The sequence below is a fragment of the Mya arenaria genome, chromosome 7, assembly GCF_026914265.1.
Source record: "Mya arenaria isolate MELC-2E11 chromosome 7, ASM2691426v1".
In the NCBI taxonomy this organism is placed as follows: domain Eukaryota; kingdom Metazoa; phylum Mollusca; class Bivalvia; order Myida; family Myidae; genus Mya; species Mya arenaria.
Window position 1 is genome coordinate 1,811,177 of NC_069128.1, and position 10,576 is coordinate 1,821,752.

The 10,576-nt window shown below is 35.9% G+C and overlaps 1 pseudogene; it reads left to right on the forward strand.

Moving 5' to 3' along the window:
* Positions 1–5,658: 5,658 nt before the first annotated feature.
* LOC128240402 (uncharacterized) lies at positions 5,659–10,029 on the forward strand (annotated as a pseudogene).
* The last annotated feature ends 547 nt before the right edge of the window (positions 10,030–10,576 follow it).

Sequence of the window (10,576 nt, forward strand, 5' to 3'; positions counted from 1 at the left end):
TTCCATGGTCGGGAGTGTAAGATTATAAGTATCTTTCATGGCTGGGAGTGTAAGATTATAAGTATCTTCCATGGCCGCGAGTGTAAGATTATAAGTATATTTCATGGCTGGGAGTGTAAGGTTATAAGACATGCAAATACTAACAGGTACATACTGACATGTAAATACTTACGTGTACAAACTGACATGCAAATACTAACAGGTACATACTGACATGTAAATACTTACGTGTACATACTGACATGCAAATACTAACAGGTACATACTGACATGCAAATACTAACATGTACATACTGGCATACAAATACTTACGTGTACAAACTGACAAGCAAATACTTACGTGTACATACTGACATACAAATACTTACGTGTACATACTGACATACAAATACTTACGTGTACATACTGACATACAAATACTTACAGGTACATACTGACATGTAAATACTTACGTGTACATACTGACATACAAATACTTACGTGTACATACTGACATACAAATACTAACGTGTACATACTGACATACAAATACTTACGTGTACATACTGACATACAAATACTAACAGGTACATACTGACATGTAAATACTTACGTGTACATACTGACATACAAATACTGACGTGTACATACTGACATACAAATACTTACGTGTACATACTGACATACAAATACTTACAGGTACATACTGACATGTAAATACTAACATGTACATACTGGCATACAAATACTTACGTGTACAAACTGACAAGCAAATACTTACGTGTACATACTGACATACAAATACTAACAGGTACATACCGACATACAAATAATTACATGTACATACTGACATACAAATACTTACGTGTACAAACTGGCATACAAATACTTACAGGTACATACTGACATGTAAATACTAACAGGTACATACTGACATACAAATACTTACGTGTACAAACTGACAAGCAAATACTTACGTGTACATACTGACATACAAATACTTACGTGTACATACTGACATACAAATACTAACAGGTACATACTGACATACAAATACGTACGTTCAATACTGACATGCAAATACTAGCATATGTACATACTTATTTTTACATACATGGCAACATGTACATACTATTCAACGGTTTTTGAGAAAAATAAATTACCTCAAATATTCAGCATATAACATTATTCTGCTGGGATCGTATTCAATAAGCAACTAGGATTAAACTTTACATTAAGATAAGAAACTAAGCGTTTTGAATGGCCTATATATTAAGCTTATTTAGCAATATACTGAATTGTATGGCTGAAGCATTTCTAACATTGTTTGATTTCATTGTTATATCTTTTCGTAAGCATATCTGCTATGAACTTTACTAAGACAAAAAGATGAAGTCCAATATGCCCAAATCCAATATAAGTGTATTAATAAGCGAATTAAGTGGGGATGGGTCAAATTTCTTTGGAGGAGTACCCCCAAATCCCTGTGCCAGCACTTTCAACAAAATAAATTTTGGTTCTGAGGTAGGGGTGCGGGGCATAAGGCCACCTAGTTACACCCCTTCTTACTACAATTCTGGGACCCCCCCCCCGGTACCATTATTGATTGCACAAAAAACTTTCACAACTTTAGTTACTTTGATTTTCGTAATAAATCTCTATTTGAAAAGAACACAATTTGATCTATCTCTTTTTGTGAAGATGCAGCTATAACCACAAAATCCCAGATAAGTCTGCGGTTTTGAAAGATTTGTATAAATATGTATGTACTGTGAACACACAGTTTAAGTGTATCGTTGATTATCACCTTGCTGTCGTCAAAAGGTGAGGATGTTTTCTATTTGTTGTTCATGGTGATGTTGTTGTTGTTGTTGTTGTTGTTGTTGTTAATGTTTGGATTTGTAAATTCAATTTAAACGTTTAAGTTAAAATATGTTTCACCATTCAATTTATCAATAAACGATATGTTTTAAAGCTTACTTAAACGGGAATAGATGTTCATTTCAATCTGTAATGCTTTATTTTACAATTGAAAGATTCTAAAAGGAAAGAATGTACTATGATCTTAAATATCAGGCAAATTTACAATCGGAAAGAGATGTGTAACCATAGCGGTGGAAATGGCATATTAAACAGAATGTATAATATCAGTGCTCATTCAATAAGAGTTTTCTACTATTGGAGCAAATGTGTTTCTGTAAGAGCTTATAGTGTACACTTGTTATATTTACGATAATCAATGGCGTTTTTCCATGGTGGTGATGCCATTTATGAACAAAGTAGTTGTTTCTTGTGTCTTCTATGATTGATTGGTTGATTTAATGGTAATTGTTCAAGGTCAAACTCACGCAAAATACATTTTGTAAAACAGTAGAATAAATCTTAAAGTATAGCTTAAGTGTACAGCAATCGTATTACAACACGCTTACTTCCACATGACAGGCAGGTGTGTGTATATCACGCGGAAAAACTAAATCCTTACTCAATCTCCTGTTGAGAACGGAGCTAGTGCAATGTAAAGGGCACACAATGCGCTATGTTTCATTAAAAATAATGAAAAAGTAAAAAAGTAAAAAGTTACCTTTGATTTTCGTCCTAAAGAGAAGCAAAATGTTGCCGTGCGTCATAGCATTGTAACTGCTCTTATCACGTTATATACACACGTTGGTTTATGTTAGCGCAAACACTATCAGGCGATAAGTGTGTTTACCAATTTGTTAGCAGTGCTTGCCTTTTGCTGTCCAGTATATTTATAGTTAGTTACAGTACTAGCACTCGTTATAAAGCTGTGTTTTCTTGACACAATTTCAAGCATATGGACATAAGTATTGACATTCATTTGTTAGTTGAACTCCTATTACCTAACACAGGAAAATTGGGAGAAATTGGGCCCAGGTCACCGGGGATGAGCAAAAAAAGTCACTTGACCACAAATGCAAACGCCAGTAGTATTTTGCTCCGCTTGATCGTCAGTCCAGGTTAGTTTCTTATCGATATTTTTGTTATACGTGGGAGTTCATTAAAAAGACATAGCGCAAAAAAGAATGCATTGTTTTGTCTTTCGATCGGTGTATTGGTCACTGTTCATGTTTGCATAGTTTCCGAGAACACTTCGATAAAAATATGGCCCAGGAATGCAAACGCACGTAGGTGCTATTTAAATGTCAAATATTTAATAAAAAGCCACATTGTTTTCCAATGTTTGCCTTTCTATTGTTCAATAATGGTTTTTATTTGTTATATGTATATTTTGTGCGATGCAATTTGTACAACAATGCAATTTCTGAAGAATTTAAAATTTGGCAAACGCACGTTGGCATTTTCATAATGCAAACGCACGTAGCCTACCTAAAGTGGCAAACGCATGTAGGCATGACAAAGTGTCAAGTATCCCAATGTGACTTAATCGATACTTAAGTTAAATGTAACCATTATAACTTTTTGATTGAATATTTTCTAGCCCAATGAATAATCATTTCCGGTTAATTTCGCCACAACATCACATTATGTCGCACGCGCTTTCTTTTGTGAAATTACATATACGCCTGTTCCTACTCAATATTTGTTTTAAATATATACATAACAGTTATTGATTTATCATATAGTTGATAATCAATTTTGACATAATCAAAAGTAGGAATTAACGAAAATAAGGCAAGCTTTTATGTGTATTCCCCACAACCTCTCGGAGGTATACCCTTACTGAAATATATTTAGGAATTGTATCCGGGTCAGGAAAGGTGATTTAAGGAATGAATTGCGGGGTTGATGTCATTTTCGGGGTATGAACGCAATTGGGCTGGTCTAAGTGTGTGGAGTGCGAAGGACTCTACGCGTACTTTGACCAGCTCAATTGCTTTCATATCCCCGATAATGACATCAACCCCGCAATTCATTCCTTATTTTTACACCAATAGTTCATTATTTTATTCAAAAAACGTTAAAACATACTTCATTTCATTTCGGATTATCTTTCAGTATTCCTTTCTTACCCATTTTGTAAATTGGACGACTTGACTGTTACCGGAAACATTTTTTTAAATGACGTCGCAATAACGCGGGAAAAGATCAACCACTTGAAAACGCTTTTAAACATAAAATTGAAACACTTTTGGCAACAAAACGTTTAAAATAAAATAACTTAGCACTTTCTAAAATGTTGATTTATATTTTACGGGACATACTGGCACAATACAAACAATAACAAGATCAATAGCTTTCATGTATATTTTTATGCGATGCGATGAATTGCGATCCGAACATTGATCGATTGATGAACGCAATTGCTGAAAGGCAGTTTATTTACGGAATGGAAGTTGAGGTGAAAATATTTAGTTATATCTCAGGAGCTTCGTTACAATTAAGCGTACATGAAAAAGTATTAGCTATATAATATCAGAAATGGTCGCATTAATGTTTTTAAATAGAATAAGTATATAATAAATGTAAGAAAAACAGTAATGTTGAGTCATTAATGTAAAGTGTTGAAAACGGCAGTGCTTTATAGCGAATATTTACGTATAAGCCGCTAAAAGTTATCGCGTACTCATGCTTTAAAACTGCACTCTCACAGATTTACCGTTTTGACAACTTTTTTACTTTTTGTCTTGGAAAGAGCAAATTTTAACGTAAATATCTGTAAACCAATGATATAAGACTGTTGAACAAAAACAGATCGCAGATTTTCATATTTCCGTTCGAAAATGAATGTTTTATGGTTTAAACCGTTACTAACGGTTTAAGAAAAGTGCATAAAACATCAATATTTGAATTTAAATATGAAATTCTCGGATCTGATCTTTTGTTACCAGCCTTATATCATTGGTTTGCAGATATTTACACAAAAATTTGCTCTTTTCAAGACAAAAAAAGTTGTCAAAACGGTAAATATGTGAGAGTGCAGCTTTAAAAGAACTAAATGTTCGTGGTGATTAAAAACGAACATTATTTCGTTAACTAAGGTTTATACAAACCGTCTTTTAACCGTTTAATCAATTTTAGAAAACTGGTTTAATAGACTCCGTGATGATTGTTCACTAATGAAATATCCAATATATAAAACATAGAACTAAACCGTATTTCTTCTTTTATAGGATGACGAGAAAAAAATCATAACTTAGTCTTTGCAGGATGAAAAAAAGATCGATAAAGCTGAAAAACAAAGCAGAACATTCCTTTGTCATCACGCCTAAGAAGACACCTGTCAATCTTTTCAAACGCAAACACACTCCAGGAAAATCTCCTATTCACGAACCATTTCGATCTCCACTTTAGAAAGCTAAAAGAATAACTAGTAGGCCCCTTTTTCAGACAGAAAATGCATCTAAAGAAAATGATTGGTTCGGGGAAATACAGGAACAAATTGTAAATGAAACAGAAAAAGACTTTCTTTCGGGTGATACTGTTAACAATGCACAGAAGTGTTCGCATACAAGTTATCCTGATGTGGTTGAAGCTTGTGATGTTAAAAGTAATAAGTGCGATGTGGCTGAAACAGTGCGTGTATGTCAGAAATTGTTGCCTACAGTCATCCAGAAACTGTCCAAAGATGGAGATCTCCATTTAACTATGTTAGAGTTTTTCAAACAAATAAGTGATGACAAGTTTCCATTAAATAACATAGCATTTCTACTGTGGTCAGAAGTTGTGCATTGGTTTGATCAACCAAATACCTCAAGAATGCGATACTGTGATGATACAAAGCAGTTCTGGAAAACTGTATGGCGACTTTTTGGAAGTAGATTTGTCCACTTCATGTCAGGATTCAAAAATAAGAACGAGATCATGCAAGGCATTTCTCAAAAAAGCCAGCACAGCCCGACCACGTCAAATGTAAATTTTGCAGTGCCAGACATCAAAATTCTGCGTTCTTTTGATCCATATGAGAACGCAGACCGGATCCATCCTGGTATCTTAAATGACGCAATCTCAAAGCTTGGGAAGAAGATTGGACACGTATCGGCATGCCTTACATTTGACGGCAAGAAGCTGAAACAAGGTTTAACCAAAAAAAGTGGAGATGTTGACCTTCTTGGTTTTGAGGACGGGGAAACATTAGAAGAAAGAAGAACTGTTCTTCAAACAACAATGACCGAACTGAATGTGTTGAGTGCCTCAATCAGTATGCAATGCAAAAGGCGGACACATATTTCAGATATGCCAAAGGAGCTCAAATCAAACATGAAAAATGTGCTAGTACACTCTCTAAAGAGATTATCTTCTGGTATGAATGAAATGGAACAGTTGAAGAAGAAAAAGGAATATGCAAAAGAAAAACTGATCGAGAGAGGTGGTGACTCAAATTGGCGGAACGGCAAGTTCAGTTACGCGATAAGTGCCATACTTGGGTACATGCATGACATCACTGCATTCACCAAAAAGGCTGGTGATGTAATTAAAGACATATGCATTATAGTTAGCGCATTGAATGGGTCGACGTTCGTTGATGACATATATGTTGACATTAAATCAATGGATACATATAAGGCAATCAAAGAATTATCTTCCGTAAGTACATCGCCTAGTACTAGACTTGTGAAACAACGCTCTGAAGAGTGGTTCCAAATTAGGTCTGCGGCAAAGGTGACCGGAAGCACCTTACACAAATGTCTTGGTTTGGATGGTTTAAAATCTCAAAAGGAGTACTTAGAAAAAGTAATATGTGGCCTTCCAGAAAATGATTTCCCAGAGAACGTTAAACAAGCAATGAAGCATGGTGAAGAAAGTGAAATTCACGCGGTGGCGACCCTTGTAGGTAAAATAGCACCGGTATTGTATCCAGAATATGTAGTTTGTGAAGAAGGATGTGTTGTGTTTCGGGATGAACATTTGAAACCATATTTTGTGGTTTCACCGGATGGAAGTCTGCGAAAAGGACCATCACAAACAGATACCAAAGTTGCACTTGAAATTAAATGTCCAATGCGCGAGGCTCACACATATTTTCCACAAAGGTATTTACTGCAATGTCTGTCAGAAATGGAAGCATTAGATGTTGATCGACTTCTGTATGTATCATGGACTGAGACCAAAACATCTGTATTTCAGTCAAAACGAAATACAATGTTATTTAGCAAAGCCATGTCGTTGGCTAGATCGTTATTCAATTCAGGAAAGCAAACACTTCCAAACAAACTACCAGATGGCCTTGAAAGACGAAATACAGAAGGAAAGCAAGAACGCAGAATTCCTTGGCCTGTTTCAGTCAGCCAAAGATGGAGAGTCCGAAAATACGAACACATTGCAAATCACAAGAACAGTTGATGAAGCAATAAGCCTGATTATGAATATCGCAGATCTGCATGAATGTATGTATGAACTAAAAAGACAGAGGGCATCCGAATCTGTAGTGTTCATATGCGCAGACCTGAACCGAAGCTGGAATAAAAGCATCTGTCTTTCTGCTCCAGTTGCATGGTTTACAAAAGGTTATAGTTTGGACACCAAAACCATGCGAAACATAGCGGAAAAAGTTCACAACCAATGTCATGATGCTGGTCTGCACATTCCATGCCAATCGTTTGATGGACAATGGCACAATTTAGTAGCAAGAAGTGCTGATAATAGGCCACTTACTATTCTTCAACTACAAAAAGACGTTTGGCATGAGGTAGAGCAGATGAAAAAGGCTCAAATTATCTCAAAATTCATCGAAATGAACAAATTTCCTAAATGGTTTTTCAAACGTTCACCAGGATTGTGTGAAATTCATGTCTCAAACCACATGAACAATGTACCCCCAATCAAACGGAAGACAAACCAGACAATGACTGCGAATGAACAAAAGACAGTTCCGATAGGAGAAGCTCAAGGCATAGATGTAGTAAATGTGGTTAGCGGCGAGAAAGACGAAGACAATGAAGATGTAGAAACAAACCGAGGTGAACTTGATGAACGCGATGATTTAGTGGTACAAAATGAAAATAACTGTACAAACACTGTAGATGAAATTTGTAAATCGCCCTTTACTTTACACGACAACAAAAAGGATCGGTCACAGCCAAAAGCATATGTAAGCGAGAAAGATGCAAAATATATATTAGCTTTGTTGAGAACTGATAAATCAAGCAATAAGAAAGGAAAATGGGACTCATCTGAACCCGACGATATCAAGCAAATACTTACGAGTTCTGAGAAACTTGTATCGCTGCTTGATGTCGATCTACGAGTGATCGTGAGATATTTTAAAAAGATAAAACAGATTGAAGTGAAAGAAACAGCCACAAAGCAGGCGAAGCTTGATGTGCTTTCTCTTCGTATAGGCCTGTCAATACCGAGAAACGACAAGAAATGTTTACCCAAAAAGCCGTCAACTTTTGCGTCACTATCCAAATTGTCAACAAAGGTACTTTCAAAATGCGCATCAAAATATGAACTTAACTGTGCAATTGCAGAGTGTATGTGGTCCGATCGTTATATAAAATGGATTGCCGAAGGAAGGGTCTCCAATAATATGCAAATTGATGGCGGTTGTGCTTGCAGGGAATGGTTTTATCAGCCTGAATATAGTTTGCGAAGAAATCAATTGGAGGTGAAATGTATTGATGCGACACATTTACTAACAAGAACAAGACGTAAGTCGTGCAAAGGCGGATTGGATAACCTAAGCAACGCGGCATGGCGAAAAGTCGCCAAGGATGGGAATACTCTTTTAACTCCGATTATGGTAGATGAAGTGACAGATCCAATGTCGTAGTCAATGGCAGCGACTCACTTTTCTGAAGCGGTTGAACTAGAAATGCGTAAAACTGGTGAAATTAAATCAGCTGATCTGTGTCGTGATGTTCGATTGTGGTGGGAAGCTGAAGACAGTTCAGGAATGACAGCCATAGAACGGTTTAACATGAGAGAGGGACTGAGAACACGTCTTCTATCACGAATAAATTTTTCAAGTTCCCACCTCCAACCATGTACGTAAACGGATGGCCAATTCAGCTCTGGGAGGCTTTAATAGTGCATATCGATTCAAAGACGATACTGTACGCACTGTGTCACGCTGGAACCTACAATGTGAGGGCATTTAGTAGTCTTATTGGTGAGACATTTTTCTCCGAACTTGTGCTACATGACAGGACTGGTTGCGGCACGGTGACAGCTGATGAATTCGGACGATTCATTGGAAATGCCATCGAACAACTCCATGTTCGTCTAGATCCCGACAGGTGTTTTGTTTATCCAAATACTGCTCAATTTTTAAAAAAAAATAATACTTATATACATACTACTACCACTATCACTACCAGAATTATTTCTACCACTACCATAACTACTACCACTACCACTACTGATACCCCTACAACTACCACCACTACTGCTACTACTACCACTAACGCCACCACTGCAAATAATGATTGAATTAATTATTTTCAGAAAGTTTGTGTACATAACTGGACGATCTCATGTCTATGGACTTACGGAGGTAGAAGAAGTGACTGGACACTACACCACTTGCGGAGACACTTGCCCAGCCTGCAACACATTAAGCCCCTCATCTGTATCCTCAATTAGCTTGAAGTTATGTCATTTTTATCAACCATTGTTTACACAATATATTTTAATCAATCGTTTTACACGAGAAATCCACAACGTATATTTTCACATGTGTATAAATTGAATTGAAAAAAAATAAGAGCTATAAATTTAAACGCTAGTATTGGTTTATTGTTGTGAAATATGTTACATGCACACAGTACTTTAAATTGACTTGAATAATCATCCAAACTAATGTCCAACATAATTGAACTGTTTTATAGTTCGACAGTTTATTACATTTATCAAATATAACACAATTAGTAAGTGTTTATGTGGATGAGTATGCAAATATGCCGTATGAGTTTAGAATAATTAATCTGAACAATTGATTTATATATAGTGTTTTTATTTTACAGGAATCATGCGTTTGATGAACAGCGCAGGGGTGTTCACAAGCAAGGGACCGTTTCCATGGACAGAAACGCTCTACAAAAGGGAACGCTCGGTGTGCGATGGGAGCGCGCTAGGCGAAATGAGTCAAAGATGCTGATCACAGATCGCATGGGAATAGACACTTAAATTAATAAAATGAAACTCATGTATTGATATAATATCATAAAACAAGTTGAATTCAGAATTATGCAGATTTTGTATCGGTTTCATATCAATGCACTGCTGAATTGTGAACTCTAGTTCAGGTATACGTCAGATATGGTAAATGATTAACTCGAATACTAACCACAGCTGTTGACTATTAACTCTGTTCACAATAACCGTTTTAAGAACTGTTCATGTGTTTGTGTTATACGTGTACATTTTATTATATAAATACACCATTATAAATATATCGTGAAATAAATTTCGTTGATGTCAAAGTACATGCTACTAAAAGAGTTTTAGCGCCGCTGTCCTTTAACAAATAGGTGTTGAGTGCTGCATTTTACCCACTGATTTCTATATGTTTCTACACTACATTACCAGAGTGTATAACTATACTTATCTCTATGAAGGATCATGTAAAACTTCACCAAGAAGCAATTTAAGAATAAACAATTATAACGCAAACTAATCGAATGCATATACGTTCATTTGTTGTCCAGCATGACTGCTACATCTCCTTTATAAT